Source organism: Sapajus apella, unplaced genomic scaffold, assembly GCF_009761245.1.
Source record: "Sapajus apella isolate SASKATOON/1434 unplaced genomic scaffold, GSC_monkey_1.0 scaffold48, whole genome shotgun sequence".
Taxonomy (NCBI): Eukaryota; Metazoa; Chordata; class Mammalia; order Primates; family Cebidae; genus Sapajus; species Sapajus apella.
The window spans coordinates 11,523,591-11,537,849 of NW_022436988.1; the positions used below are offsets into that span (position 1 = coordinate 11,523,591).

At 39.2% G+C, this 14,259-nt stretch overlaps 1 non-coding gene and 1 pseudogene across 1 annotated transcript; one reads left to right on the forward strand and one right to left on the reverse strand.

Moving 5' to 3' along the window:
• Positions 1-336: 336 nt before the first annotated feature.
• LOC116525871 lies at positions 337-423 on the reverse strand (annotated as a pseudogene).
• A 12,865-nt stretch (positions 424-13,288) lies between these two features.
• On the forward strand, positions 13,289-13,349 carry LOC116525875. Its single transcript, XR_004257867.1, has one exon. It is a non-coding gene; the product is annotated as a U7 small nuclear RNA (small nuclear RNA).
• The last annotated feature ends 910 nt before the right edge of the window (positions 13,350-14,259 follow it).

The window sequence follows — 14,259 nt, forward strand, 5'->3', positions numbered from 1 at the left end:
AGCTTTAGATTTTTAATCGTGAAAGCCAAAATTTGTAGGAGTCATTCTTAACTTTCCCTTTTTCTCTCACCCTAAAGCCAAATCCTGGGCACTGTCTCTTCAAAAATATAACCAAAATGTGATCAGTTCCTTACAATGCTTTTGCCAGCTTCAAGCCATCATCAGTGTCTCTCACTTAAAATATTACAGTGTCCTCCCAGCTGTGCTCCCTAATCTTAGTCTTGATTATTAAGAGCTTCTCAGACTTCGTTTTGCAGGTTTATCGAAAGGCACTTTTTAAAAAGTGAGAATGCTAGCAATAGACTGGGAAGAATGTGAAGTTTGATTTATTTGTTTATTTTAATGGAACACTTAATGAATTTGCATGTCATTCTTGCACAGGTGCCATGCTAAGCTTCTCTGTATTCTTTTTTTTTTTGAAATTTTTTTTTAATTTCAATAGGTTTTTGGGGAACAGGTAGTGTTTGGTTACATAAATAAGTTTTTTATTGGTGATTTCTGAAATTCTGGTGCACCCATCACCCAAGGAGTGTACAGTGTACCCAATTTGTAGCCTTTTAACTCCACACTTACCCCTGAGTCCCCAAAGTCCAATGTATCATTCTTATGCTTTTGCTTCCTCATAACCTAGCTCCAACATATGAATGAGAACATAGGGTTTGGTTTTCCATTCCTGAGTTACTTCACTTAGAATAAAAGTCTCCAATTCCATCTAGGTTACTGTGAATGCCATTATTTCTTTCCTTTTTATGGACAAGTAGTATTTTATGGCATATATATACCACATTTTCTTTATCATGTTGTTTGATGGGCATTTGGACTGGTTCCATATTTTTGTAGTTGTGAATTGTGCTGCTATAAATGTGTGTGCAAGTATCGTTTTTATGTAATGACTTCTTTTTCTCTGGGTAGATACCCCGTAGTGGGACTGCTGGATCAAATGGCAGATCTACTTTTAGTTCTTTAAGGAATCTCCACACTCTTTTCCATAGTGGTGTTACTAGTTTACATTCCCACCAACAGTGTAAAAGTTCCACTTTCAGGTATCCATGCCAACATCTATTAGTTTTTTATTTTTTTATTATAGCCACTCTTGCAGGAGTAAGGTGGTATTGCATTGTGGTTTTGATTTGCATTTCCCTGATCATTAGTGATGCTGAGCATTTTTCCATATGCTCGTTGGCCATTTGTATATCTTCTTTTGGGAATTGTCTATTCATGTCCTTAGCCCATTTTTTGATAGCGTTGTTTTATTCTTGCTGATTTGTTTGAATTCTTTGTAGATTTTGGATATTAGCCCTTTGTCTGTTGTATAGATTATGAAGATTTTCTCCCACTCTGTGGGCTGTCTGTTAACTCCGCTGATTATTTCTTTTGTTGTGCAGAAACTTTTTCAATTAAGTCCCATCCATGTATCTTTTTGTTGCATTTGCTTTGGGGTTCTTGGTCATGAAGTCCTTGCCTAAGCCAATGTCTAGAAGGGTTTTTCTGATGTCATCTTCCAGAATCTTTATGGTTTCAGGTCTCAGATTTAAGTCTTTGATCCGTCTTGAGTTGATTTTTGTATAAGGTGAGAAATAAGAATGCAGTTTCATTCTTCTACATGTGGCTTGTCAATTATCCCAGCACTATTTGTTGAATAGGGTGTCCATTCCCAACTTTATGTTTTCATTTGCTTTGTCAAATAGTAGTTCCTTGTAAATATTTGGCTTTATTTCTGGGTTCTGTCTTCTGTTTTACTGGTCTATGTGCCTATTTTTATACCATGCTGTTTTGGTAACTGTGGTCTTATAGTATAGTGTGAAGTTGGGTAATGTGATGCCTCCAGATTTGTTCTTTTTGCTTAGTCTTGCTTTGGCAATGTAGGCTCTTTTTGGTTCCATATGAATATTAAGATTTTTTTTCCAGTTCGGTGAAGAATGATGGTAGTATTTTGAGGGGAATTGCATTGAATTTGTATATTGCTTTTGGTAGAAGGGTCATTTTTACAATATTGATTCTACCCATCCATGAGCATGCGATATGTTTCCATTTGTTTGTGTCATCTATGATTTCTTTCAGGCGTTTTTGTAGCTTTCAATATAGAGGTCTTTTATGTCCTTGGTTAGATATACTCCCAAGTATTTTATTTCATTTCAGCTAATGTGAAAGGGGTTTAGTTATTAATTTGATTCTCAGCTTAGTCGCTGTTGGTATATATCAGAGCTACTGATTTGTGTACATTAATTTTGTATCTGGGAACTTTGCTGAATTTATTTATCACCTCTAGGAGCTTTATGGATAAGTCTTTAGGATTTTCTAGTTATTCAATCATACCATCAACAAACATAGACAGTTTGACTTCCTCTTTACCAATTTGGATGCCATTTATTTCTTCCTCTCGACCAATTGCTCCGGCTAGGACTTCCAGTACTATGTTGAATAGAATTGGTGAAAGTGGGCTTCCTTGTCTTGTTCCAGTTCTTGGGAGGTATGCTTTCAACTTTTCCCCATTCTGTGTGATGTTGGCTGTGGGTTTGTCATATATGGCTTTTATTACCTTAAGTTATACTGATTTTGCTGAGGGTTTTAATCATAAAGGGATGCTGGATTTTGTCAAAAGCTTTTTCTGTATCTATTGAGATGATCATGTGATGTTTTTTTGTTTTTAATTCTGTTTATGTGGTGTATACTTCTTTCTTCATCGTTTGGAATAGTGTCAGTAGGATTGGTACCAATTTTTTGAATGTCTGATAGAATTCAGTTATGAATCTGTCTGGTCCTGGACTTTTTTTTATTGGCAATTTTTTTTTTTTGAGACAGAGTTTTGCTCGCTGGAGTGCGATGATGTCATCTCAGCTCACTGCAATCTCCATCTCCCGGGTTCAAGTGATTCTCTTGCCTCAGCCTCCTGGGTAGCTAGGATTGCCACCACCTGCTACCACTCCAAGCTAATTTTTTTGTATTTTTAGTGGAGACACTGTTTCGCCATGTTAGGTAGCCTGGTCTTGAACTCCTGACCTCAGGTGATCCACCTGTCTCAGCCTCCCAAAGTGCTGGGATTACAGGTGTGAGCCACCATGCCTGGCCAGGTTGGCAATTTTTAAATTACCATTTCAATCTCACTGCTTGTTATTGGTCTGTTCAGAGATTCAATATCTTCCTGGTTTAATCTAGGAGGATTGTATATTTCCAGGAATTTATCCATCTCCTCTATTTAGGTTTTCCAGTTTATGCACATAAAGATGTTCATAGTAGCCTTGAATAATCTTTTATATTTCTGTGGTATCAGTTGTAATATCTCCCATTTAGTTTGATTGAGCTCATTTGGATCTTTTCTCTTCTTTCCTTGGTTAATCTCACTAATGATTTTTCAATTTTATTTCTCTTTTCAAAGAACCAGCTTTTTGTTTCATTTGCCTTTTGTGGTTTTTTGTTTGTTTCAATTTCATTTAGTTCTGGTCTGACCTTCATTATTTCTTTTCTTTTGTTGAGTTTGGATTTGGATTGTTCTTGTTTCTTCAGTTCCATGAGTTGTGACCTTAGACTGAATATTTGTGCTGTTTCAGACTTTCTGATGTAGGCATTTAATTCTATAAACTTTCTCTTTAGCACTGATTTTGCTGTATCCCAGAGGTTTTGATAGGTTGTGTCACTATTATCATTCAGTTCAAATAATTTTTAAATTTCCATCTTGTCTTCATTGTTGACCCAATGGTCATTCAGGAGCAGGTTATTTAATTTCCATGTATTTGCATGGTTTTGAGGGTTTCTTTTGGAGTTGATTTCCAATTTTATTCCACTGTAGTCTGAGAAAGTACTTGATATGTTTTCAGTTTTCTTAAATTTACTACGACTTGTTTTGTGGCCTATTGTATGGTCTATTTTGGAGAATTCCATGTGCTGATGTAATAGAATGTACATTCTGTAGTTGTTGGATAGAATGTTCTGTAAATGTCTGTTAAGTACATTTATTGTAGGGTATGGTTGAAGTTCATTGTTCAACTCTTTGTTGACTTTCCGTTTTTATGTCCTTTCCAGGGCCATCACTGGAGTATTAAAGTCCCCAGCTAATATTGTGTTGCCATCGATCTCATTTCCTAGGTTTGGTAATAATCGTTTGATATACAGCTAGTGCTCGGCTTATGACCACGGTTGGGACTGCGGACTGGTCGTAACACAATTTGATTGTAAGTTGAGTAGGCTATATGTACAGTTGAAATGGTGCACACGGAGATAGTAGTGCTGCCGGAAGCTGGTCCACACTGTCGTATGCCCAGCTGGGCAACGTTTGCGTTGCCAGACACGGAGCAGTCGTGGCTAGCGATTGTGGTCGTAAAGTTGAATGGTCGTAAGTTGCATAGGTGGTAAGTCAATCAATACCTGTATTTGGAAACTCCAGTGTTAGGTGAATATGTATTTAGAATTGTGGTATTTTCCTGTTGGACTAGTCCTTTTATCATTATATAATGTCCCTCTTCGTCTTTTTAAACTTCTGTTCCTTTACAGTTTGTTTTGTCTGATGTAAAAGTAGCTATTCCTGCTCATTTTTGGTGTCTGTTTACATGGAATATCTTTTTCCACCTTTTTAACTTAAGTTTATGTAAGTCCTTATGTGTTAGGTAAGTCTCCTGAAGACAGCAGAAACTTGGTTGGTGAATTCTTATCCAACCAATGAATTTCTCAGATGCTCTTTGAGCTTGTATTTGTATGACTAGATTTCTAGCAAGGCTGCAGAAGTTTTCCTCAATTATTCCCTCAAATAGATTTTCCAAATATGTTTTCTGCCATTCTTTATTTTTTAAGTGGAACATTTAGACCATTTACTTTCAATGTTAGTATTGCAATGTGAAAAGTATTATTCTATTCATTGTGTTATTTGTTGCCTGAATAACTTTGTGTGTGTGTGTGTGAGTGTGTGTGTGTGTGTGTGTGTGTGTGTGTGTGTGTGTGTTATTGTTACATAGGTCCTGTGAGATTTATGCTTTAAGGAGGTTCTATCTTGGTGTATTTTGAGGATTTGTTTCAAAATTTAGAGCTCCTTTTATCAGTTCTTGTAGTACTGGTTGGTAGTGGCAAATTCCCTCAGCATTTGTTTGTCTGAAAAAGACTATTTTCTTTCATTTGTGAAGTTTAGTGTTGCTGGTTATAAGATTCTTAGCTGATCATTGTTTTGCTTAACGAGGCTAAAAATAGGACCCCAATGTCTTCTAGCTTGTAGGGTTTCTGCTGAGAGATCTACTGTTAATGCGATAGGTTTTCCTTTATAGGTCACCTGATGCTTTTGCCTCACAGCTCTTAAGATTCTTTCCTTCATCTTGACTTTAGATAATCTGATGACTATATGCCTAGGCAATGAGCTTTTTGCAATGGATTTCTCAGGTGTTCTTTGAGCTTCTTGTATTTGGATGTCTAGATCTCCAGCAAGGTTGGGGAAGTTTGTTCAATTATTCCCTCAAATATGCTTTCCAAATTTTTAGATTTCTCCGATTCCTCAGGAACACCAATTATTCTTAGGTTTGGAAATTTAACATACTACCAAACTTCTTGGAGCCTTTGTTCATTTTTTAAAATTCTTTTTTCTTTGTCTTTGACAAACTGGGTTAATTCAAAAGCCTTGTCTTTGAGCTCTGAGGTTCTTTCTTCTGCTTGTTCATTTCTATTTCTGAGAATTTCCAGTGCATTTTACATTTCCCTAAGTATGTCCCTGAATTCCAGAAGTTGTTATGGTTTTTTATTTATGCTATTTCACTGAAGCATTTTCCTTTTATATTCTGTATCATGTTAGCTTCCTCATCGACCTTTTGAATTCCTTTTCTGGCAATCCAGAGATTTCTTCTTGGTTTGGATCCATTGATGGTGAGCTAGTATGATCTTTTGGGGATGTTGAAGACATATTACCAGAATTGGTTTTTTGGTTCCTTCTCATTTGGGTAGACTACGTCAGAGGGAAGAGCTGGGATTCAGGGGCTGCTGTTTAGATTCTTTCATCCTATGGGGTGCTCCTTTGATGTGGTGTTCTCCCCCTTTCCCTAGGAATGGGGCTTCCTGAGAGCCAAACTGTAGTAATTGTTTTTGCTCTTCTGGATCTCACCACTCAGTGGAGCTACTACACTCTGTGATGGTACTGGGCAGTGTCTGCAAAGAGTCTTGCGATGTGATCCATCTTCAGCTCTTTCATCCATGGATGCTAGCACATGCTCTGGTGAAGATAGCAGTGGGGTAAAGTGGACTCTGTGAGGATGCTTGGTTGTGTTTCTGTTCAGTGTGCTGGTTTTGTGTTGGTTGGTCTCCAGCCAGGAGGTGGCGCTTTCAAGAATGCATCAGCTGTGGTCCTATCTGGAGGATGCAAACTTGCCCTAGGGCCACCTGTTTAAGTATTCTTGTTTCTCAGGTGATGGACAGGGCTACAGAACTCCTTTATCTTCAGCTATGGCGGGAGGGCCGATAAAGGGGGGGATAGAAAGACCACCAGGTAGGGACAGAGATAAGCATGTCTGAGCTCAGCCTTTCCCTGGGCAGGGCTTGCTGTGGGGGTGGGGGGGTGGTTCTCAGTCCAATGGAGTTCTATTCCCAAGGGGATTATGGCTGCCTCTGATGAGTCATACAAGTTTCCAGGGAAGTGGGAGAAAGCGAGCAGTCACAGGCCTCATCCCACTCCCATGCAGCCTTCAATCCTAAAGGCTAGTCTCACTCCCACCATGCCCAGCAACAGCACCGAGTCTATTTCCAGGCAGCCAGTAACCAGGGCTGAAAATTTGCCCCAGACCATGAGTGTCCCCTTTGGAAAACAAGCAGACTCAGTTTTTCAGTATCTCAGGGAGCCTGCAGCAGTGATCCAGTTCTTCAAAGGGTCTGTGGATTGTCTTGGCTTTCCTGGTATATTCCTGTGGTAGTTCTTGGAGCAAAAGTTCACAATGTGAGTCTCCACATGCTGCTCTGTTTGAGCAGGAGCTGCAAGCTAGTTCTGCCTCCTATCTACCATCTTCTTCTCTGTATCATTTCAATTTTAGTACATGTGCTGCTAAAGCAAGCATGAGAAAAAATTTTTTTTGACATGGAGTCTTGCTCCATTGCCCAGGCTGGAGAGCAGTGGCATGATCTCGGCTCACTGCAACCTCCACCTCCCAGATTCAAGTGATTGTCCTGCCTCAGCCTCCCGAGTAGCTAGGATTACAGGTGCCTGCCACTGCACCTGGCTAATTTTTGTATTTTTACTAGAGACAGGGTTTCACCATCTTGGCCAGGCTGGCTCGAACACCTGACCTTGTGATCCACCCGCCTCGGCCTCCCAAAGTGCCAGGATTACAGGTGTGAGCCACTGCATCTGGCAAGGAAATATTTTTATTATATGAATTTAAAGAAGAAATAGCCAGAATTTATAGATTTAAAAAGCCTCATTACTCAATCATAATAAAAAATAAACAACCCAATCAAATATACAGGCTGGCCGTGCTGGCTTGCACCTGTAACCCCACCACTTTGAGAGGCAGAGGGGGGTAGATCACTTGAAGTCAGAAGTTCGAGACCAGCCTGGCCAAGATGGAGAACCCCATCTCTACTAAAAATACAAAAATTATTCAGTCATGGTGGCGTGTGCCTGTAGTCCCATCTGCTCGGGAGGCTGAGGCAGGAGAATTGTTTGAACCCAGGAGACGGACGTTGCTGTGAGCCGAGATTGTGCTGCTGCACTCCAGCCTAGATGACAGAGTGAGACCCTGTCTCAAAAATAAATAAATGTGTGTGTGTGTGTGTGTGTGTGTGTGTAGGCAAAAGGTTTGAACAAATACTCCACACTGAAGGTATACGACAGCCCAAAGCATATCAAAAGCATTATTTAGAAAATGCAAATTAAAACCACACTGAGCTACCACTGCACAGCCATCAGCATGATAATTTATAACTCAGGAAATGTATTTGCATATGTATTTTCTATTGTATAAAAAATGACAAATTATGCAACTGAAAACAATATGTTTATTATCTCGTAACTTCTGTGTGGCAGGAGTTTGAACATAGTTTAGCTGGATTTTCTGCTTTAGGATCTCTTACAATGCTGGAGTCAGGATTTCAGCCAGGGCTGGAATGTTATCTGAAAGCTGACGTGGAAGGGATCTGCCTCTGAGCGCACATGGTATTTGGTGGAATCGTGTTCCTCTTGGCAAGCTGGGTTACCGGCTTCAGTTACCCTTAGCTCCTTGCATGTTGGCCTCTCCAGCACAGCAGCTGCTTCATGAAGTATACAGGCCAACAAAAAAGTACAGCCTATTCGCAAGATGTAAGTTATAACTTTATGTCATCTAAACATGGGAGTAGTGACATCTCATCTCTTTTTTCAACTGTTGATTAGAAACAAGACATAGGTCTCACTGGCACTCAAAGAAAAGGGATTGATTGCCCAAGGGTATGAATACGAGGAGGCAAGGATTATTAGGAATCATCTTAGGAAGTGTCTGCAGCCCCATGGTTTGACAAAGGACTCATTTGTAGAATAGTAGTGAACTTCTCCACTCAATACAGCTCAATTAAACTACAGAAAAAAGACTGAGTAGGGATTTCTCAGAGAAGATATCTCATAGTCAATAAGCATATGAAGAAGTGTTCTACATCATTAGTCATTAAGGAAATTCAAGTGAAAACCACGAAGAAGTTCTACTACACACCCACCAGAAAGGCTAAATTTAAGCTTCTAACAATAACGACTATTGTCAAAGAAGTAGAGTGACTAGATCTCTCCTTGTTGCTTGTGGGAAAGTAAAATGGCCCAACCACATTGGAAAACACTTTAGCAATTTCTAATAAAGTTAAACACACACCTACCTATAACCCAACAGTTCCACTCATAGGTATTTCTTCTCTAAGAGAAATGAATACTGTACTTGTGTTCACACACACACACACACACTCTCTCTCTCTCTCTCTCTCTCTCTCTCTCTCTCTCTCTCTCTCTCTCGTGAGTTATTATAACTACTAACTAGAAAATGCCAGGTGTCCATCAATAAATAAAATTTAAAAAGTGCTGTATTTCTATGAAACACGACACAGCAATTTTTAAGAATAGGCTACTGATAAATACAAAAAGAATCAATTTCAAAAACAGTACAGTTAGCAAAAGAAGCCAGAAACAAACAAAATTCACACTGAATGATTACATTTTTATGAAATTTGAGAGCAAGATATTTTATATATGGCGGTAGAAGTCAGAAAAGTTGTTATTTCTGGGAGGGTTTGAGAGAGGTTTTTGATTCAGAAGGAACACATGGAAATTTTCTGGGTGTGATGGAAATAAATGTTCTCTATATTCATCTGGGTGGGAGTTGTACAAATGTATGCATAGGTAAATAGTCACTTATGATATGTACATCTTCCTGTAAGTGTGCTTTAGCTCAAAGATTAAAACAGATTGGAAAGCATACTCTGACGTGCTTTCGGATCACCTGGACATCTGGTTAAAATGCGCATTCTGATGTTGCAGGCCTGGAATGGGCTTGAGATCCCACATTGTTCACCAGCTGCCAGGTGATACTGATGCTTCTGGTAATGCTGGCTCTGTGTGTAGCAAGGTTCTGAAATCTATTTTCACTGTTTCAGCTACAATTGCTGCACAGCAAACAACCCAAGCTCAGTGGTGTAAAACAATTTTTGTATTATGCTGAAGATTTTGTAGGTCAGCGAATTGAACAGGGCACAAGAGGAATGATCTGCCTTTTCTCGATGAGGATCTAAAGCCTCAGCTGGGAAGAGTCAAATGCTGGGACCTGAAAGCTGGGGCTGCGATCGCTTGAATGTGTGTTTTTCACTCACCTGGCTGGCACCTGGGCTAGGAGCCTGTGAGTGTTAGAACAACTACCTACAATGACCACAGGAGGCCTTTCTATGGCCTTAGCTCTCTTACTTGAAGCCTCAGGGGTCTAAACATGAATGCTCTGAACAACTTTTAAAGAAAGAGAGAGGGGGAGATAGAGGGAGGGAGGGAAGAGAAAGATAAAAGAAAGAGGGGAAGGATGAAAGGAAGGAAAGACAGGAGGAAGAAAGGAGGGAGGGAGGGAGGAAAAAGAAGGAAGAAGGGAAGGATGAAAGGAAGAAAAGTGAGAAAGAGAAGAAAGGGAGAAAGAGAAGAAAGGGAAGGGGAGAAGAAAGGAAGGAAGAATGGAAGGTGAGAGGAAAAAGAAGGAAGGGGGAAGGAGGGAAAGAAGAAAGGAAGAAAAAGAAAAGAGAGAGAGAAGGGAAAGAAGGAAGGAAGAAAAGAGAGAGAAGAGAAAGAAGGAAGGAGAGAAGAGGAGAAAGGGAAGGAAGGAAAAAAAGGAAGGAAAGGAGGGAGGGTGGGAAAGAAAAGAGAGAGGAGAGACAGAAAGAAAGGAGAGAGAAAGAAGGAAGGAAGGAAAGAAAGAAAAGAAAGAGAAAGAAAGAAAGGAAAGGAAGAAAGAGAAAGAAAATAAAGAAAGTTAGTTGCTTTTTCTGACCTAGCCTTGCCAAGCACAGAAGTCACAAACTTCCCCAAATTTGAGTGAGAGGACACAGAATTTACTTTCCAGTGAGAGACATGTCAGGGACACATTATAGAAAAAGATGTGGGATGAGAAACATTTTTATGGCCCTATTTGGAAAATATAATTTTCCACCTCCACAGAGCCTTAACGTAAGTCTGATCAAGTTATATATCTTCTCAAAATCCTGGACTGCCTTCCTGTTTCACTCAATAAATCCCCAAATATTTCCCAAAGCCTGTGAAGATCCAAATGATTGAGCTGGGGTTGCTTCTGTGTCTTTTGTCTGTCCTGATGTCACTCATCAGAGTATTCCCTAAGTACTCAATGTAGAATAGATGCTCCTTCACACTGTCATCAGTGTCTCCTGTGTTTTTCTTTTTGTTACTTGTGTGTTTATCATTTCCCCACTTAGAACGTAAGCTTCAGGAGAACAGCAGCTTTTTTTTCTTGCTTGTGGTTGTATTAGAATGAAGGACCATGCCAAGAATACAGTAAGTACTCAATGCATTTGTTCAATGAATGAGCGAATGGTGCTATTTGGTATAGCAATCTTAGTTACTAATCTGTTGACTTCTACTTAGGATAAATGAGATTAAGATTTCTGCTTCTCCATTCTCCAAACAGACACTTTCCTTCTCCCATTCTCTTAATGTATTTATATAACAACTTATTGTTGTTATTACATGCTTCTGATGTGTTATTTCCAACATGCGGCTAGATCAGAATTGACTGCAAGGCTTGTTAAAATTCAAAACTGCTGGGCTCTACCCAGAGAGTTTTTGATTCAGTAGCTCTGTGGTGAGCCTGAGAAGTTTCATTTTAATGAGTTCCCAGGTGATGATGCTGATGACAACTATTTGTAATGTTAAAATAACGTAAACACTCAAACCTAATGTAAATACTGACTTTGACACTGAGGTTTTGGCATTTTTGTTTTTGTTGTTTCTGTTCCCTGATTTTCATATTGATTTGTTTTGCTTTGGTCTCCGAGTTTCATCTTGGAAGCTTTCTTCCGAAGATGCTTGGTGATTCCTGGGTGTACATTTCTTTTTAAGACTGGGGCGCTAGATAGCATATGGAAAAGACTGTGTGCCTGGTGTTTTTCTGTGTAGTGATTGGGTTCCATTTTGGATTAAGTTCTCCAAAAGCAAGTGCTAAGAGAATTATTAGAATAGTGATCTATTAAGCAAACACCCTTGTGACATTGATAAGAGTTGGATTAGCATGGCAGAGAAGAAGGCAAGAAGGAGTAAGAAGAGTAAGATTCCAGGCAAAATCCCAGCTCCAATCCAGTGCTACAGGGAAAGTGTATGGTAAGGTACATGCGCTAGACTCTCATACACCGTCTCAGTCAGTTACTAGTTGAGTGTCACCTGAGGAGAAGGATAACTCCCAGACATCTCTAGTTCTCTCTTTGGCATACAGGTCAAAGAGGCTCCAGTAGCAAAAATGCCCTTCAAATAGAGTCCCAAGTACCAGCCTAGAAGCAGAAGCACACAAAGGCTTGGGGACAGGTTCTCTGATATGATAAAGGGGATCTGGAAGACCCACAGGTGGTGGGGTGGGTAGCAGAGCACCAACAATATTGGCCTTAGAGGTGCTGGGAGGTTTTCTTTGGGGAGTTCTGTAGGAATTTTCCCTGCTTGAATGTGGGGCTATTGGGCAGAGGCACGTTTTAGAGGTCACAGTGCAGACTTCCTCTTAGTCTCACCATCCTCTGCTGTGTCCAGAGTCCTAGAGACACACTGGTTCAATTTTTCCACTAAATAAATCTCTTATCTCCTGCTGGGTATTGCCTGGGTTTCGTGGTTTAAGTCAGAATTCAGCAGTTCAATAACTTAGTGGCTTTAGAGAGATAATAGGAAAACCTTCTCAATTACAGAGGATATAATGAGGATGAGGAAAAAACCGGTATTAGCGAGAGCCCTGGCACAGATCAACTTTGACTCACCCAACAGGGCTAAAGGCACATCTCTTAAGTGAAACAAACTTAACAAAGGCTGAGGCTGGAAAGTGAGGAAATCCTAATCCGCGGCTTCATCCAGTTGTGACATGAACCCAGACCTGAACTTTTCCAGACATAGTCACCCTATTCTTTTTTTTAAACCTGAGAATCTATTTCAGGGCCACAAAAGGTCAACTTAGGTGCCAATCATAGTTAGAGATTCTACTGTGGTATATGAAGAATAAATCAGGAACTCAATCAATGATAGATATATTTTTAGTCTGGCCCATGTTAAAGATCGAAAACATGACTATTTCCTACACAGAAAGTTTATTACTCAGATTCTTCTGTGAGAGATAGAGCTCTCATTGTCTTTGAAGGTTTATTTTCTTAACTTGACTTCTTATATGAAAAATTATTGACTTCTTATATGAAAAAGCCACTTATCCCAATATCTGGAAATTTTACTAGTTGATATTATTATTCCTTAAAATCATTAACATAATTTGTTCATTTAACAAAAGGATCTAATGGGCTTGAATTTGTACAAAATATATGTATTAGACAAATTAACATTGATATAGAAGTTTGCCATATTACAAAGTACGAAGATTTGAATCAAAGTTACCAGCTATAAAATTTGGGCAATTTACTTGTGTGCAAAATAGAAATAATAATACCTAGCTTACAACACAGTTAAACAAGACAGTATCTGTAAGCATGAAGTATAGATAGTGCAGAGCATGTTGGAGATTTTTTAACAAGTTTCAGTTCCCTTCTGTCAGTTCACCCCAAATCTATCAGGAGCACTAATCTCTAACCAGCTCTATGTTCTGAAAGAAACTTTCCTGTGAAAAGCATTATACAAAGTGTTTGGTAACAGCTCTTTTAGAATTTGTCTAGCAGGTTTTCTAGTCTGTACCTGGAAATCCCCAATTAAACAAGGAACAGGGTATTTAATTACCTCATTGTTCCATAAGAAATTAGATATCATTAAATATTATATTATGTATTATATATTATATAATATTCATAGCTGTTTTCATCCTTTTATGTAATCCCACTAATTGGGATACATCTAATGGCAGTCAATACAACTAAAAGAACACTTAACAGCGTTCAACTATTAACGTCAACATTTTCAGAAATAGTTACTCAAATAAGATACCTTTTCCTTTAAAAATTAGACTGCATTTAATAATGAGGATGTGATCATCCTATTTTGGGGGGAAATGTATGAAAAACAAAATGATGAAATTGCCCTTTTCTGGTTACATTTGCTGCTTTACGTTGCCTACCCTCTCTGCTACCTCCATGCTCTACAGCACTGGGAAAGCCAGAGAGAACCAGCTGGGAGGATGGAACCAACTTTCCACTCTTAGAAATCATAGAGATCTGTGGGGGCTGAAAGTGAAATAAAAATGAAAACTCCAGGATCAACAGCAAGTCATCACTCAGCAATCCTCAGGGAGTTTTTACGACATGAGAGGGAAGGAAGGGATGGTAGCCAAAGTAGCCAATGAGTGATGACGAAGAACAAAGGGAGGGTTAAGGGATTACTGACCTCAAATAGAGCACTGGTTGCATGAAGAAAGGGCTCAATTCAGAGGTTAAGGCTTCTGAAAGTAGAACTGCTAGGTGTCCAAATGCATTACTACTTTTTTCAAAGTAATATTTCTTCTTGATAACAAAAGTATGAAAGGTTTTACTGCAAAATATAAGACAATGCAATAATAATAAAAAAACACAGAGCACAACAATCGTTGCCACCCCACATTTTTTATACTTCTTGCCCTTATATTTTCTATCAGGCAGAGTTCTGGCAGAAGACCTGCTTAGGTTAGG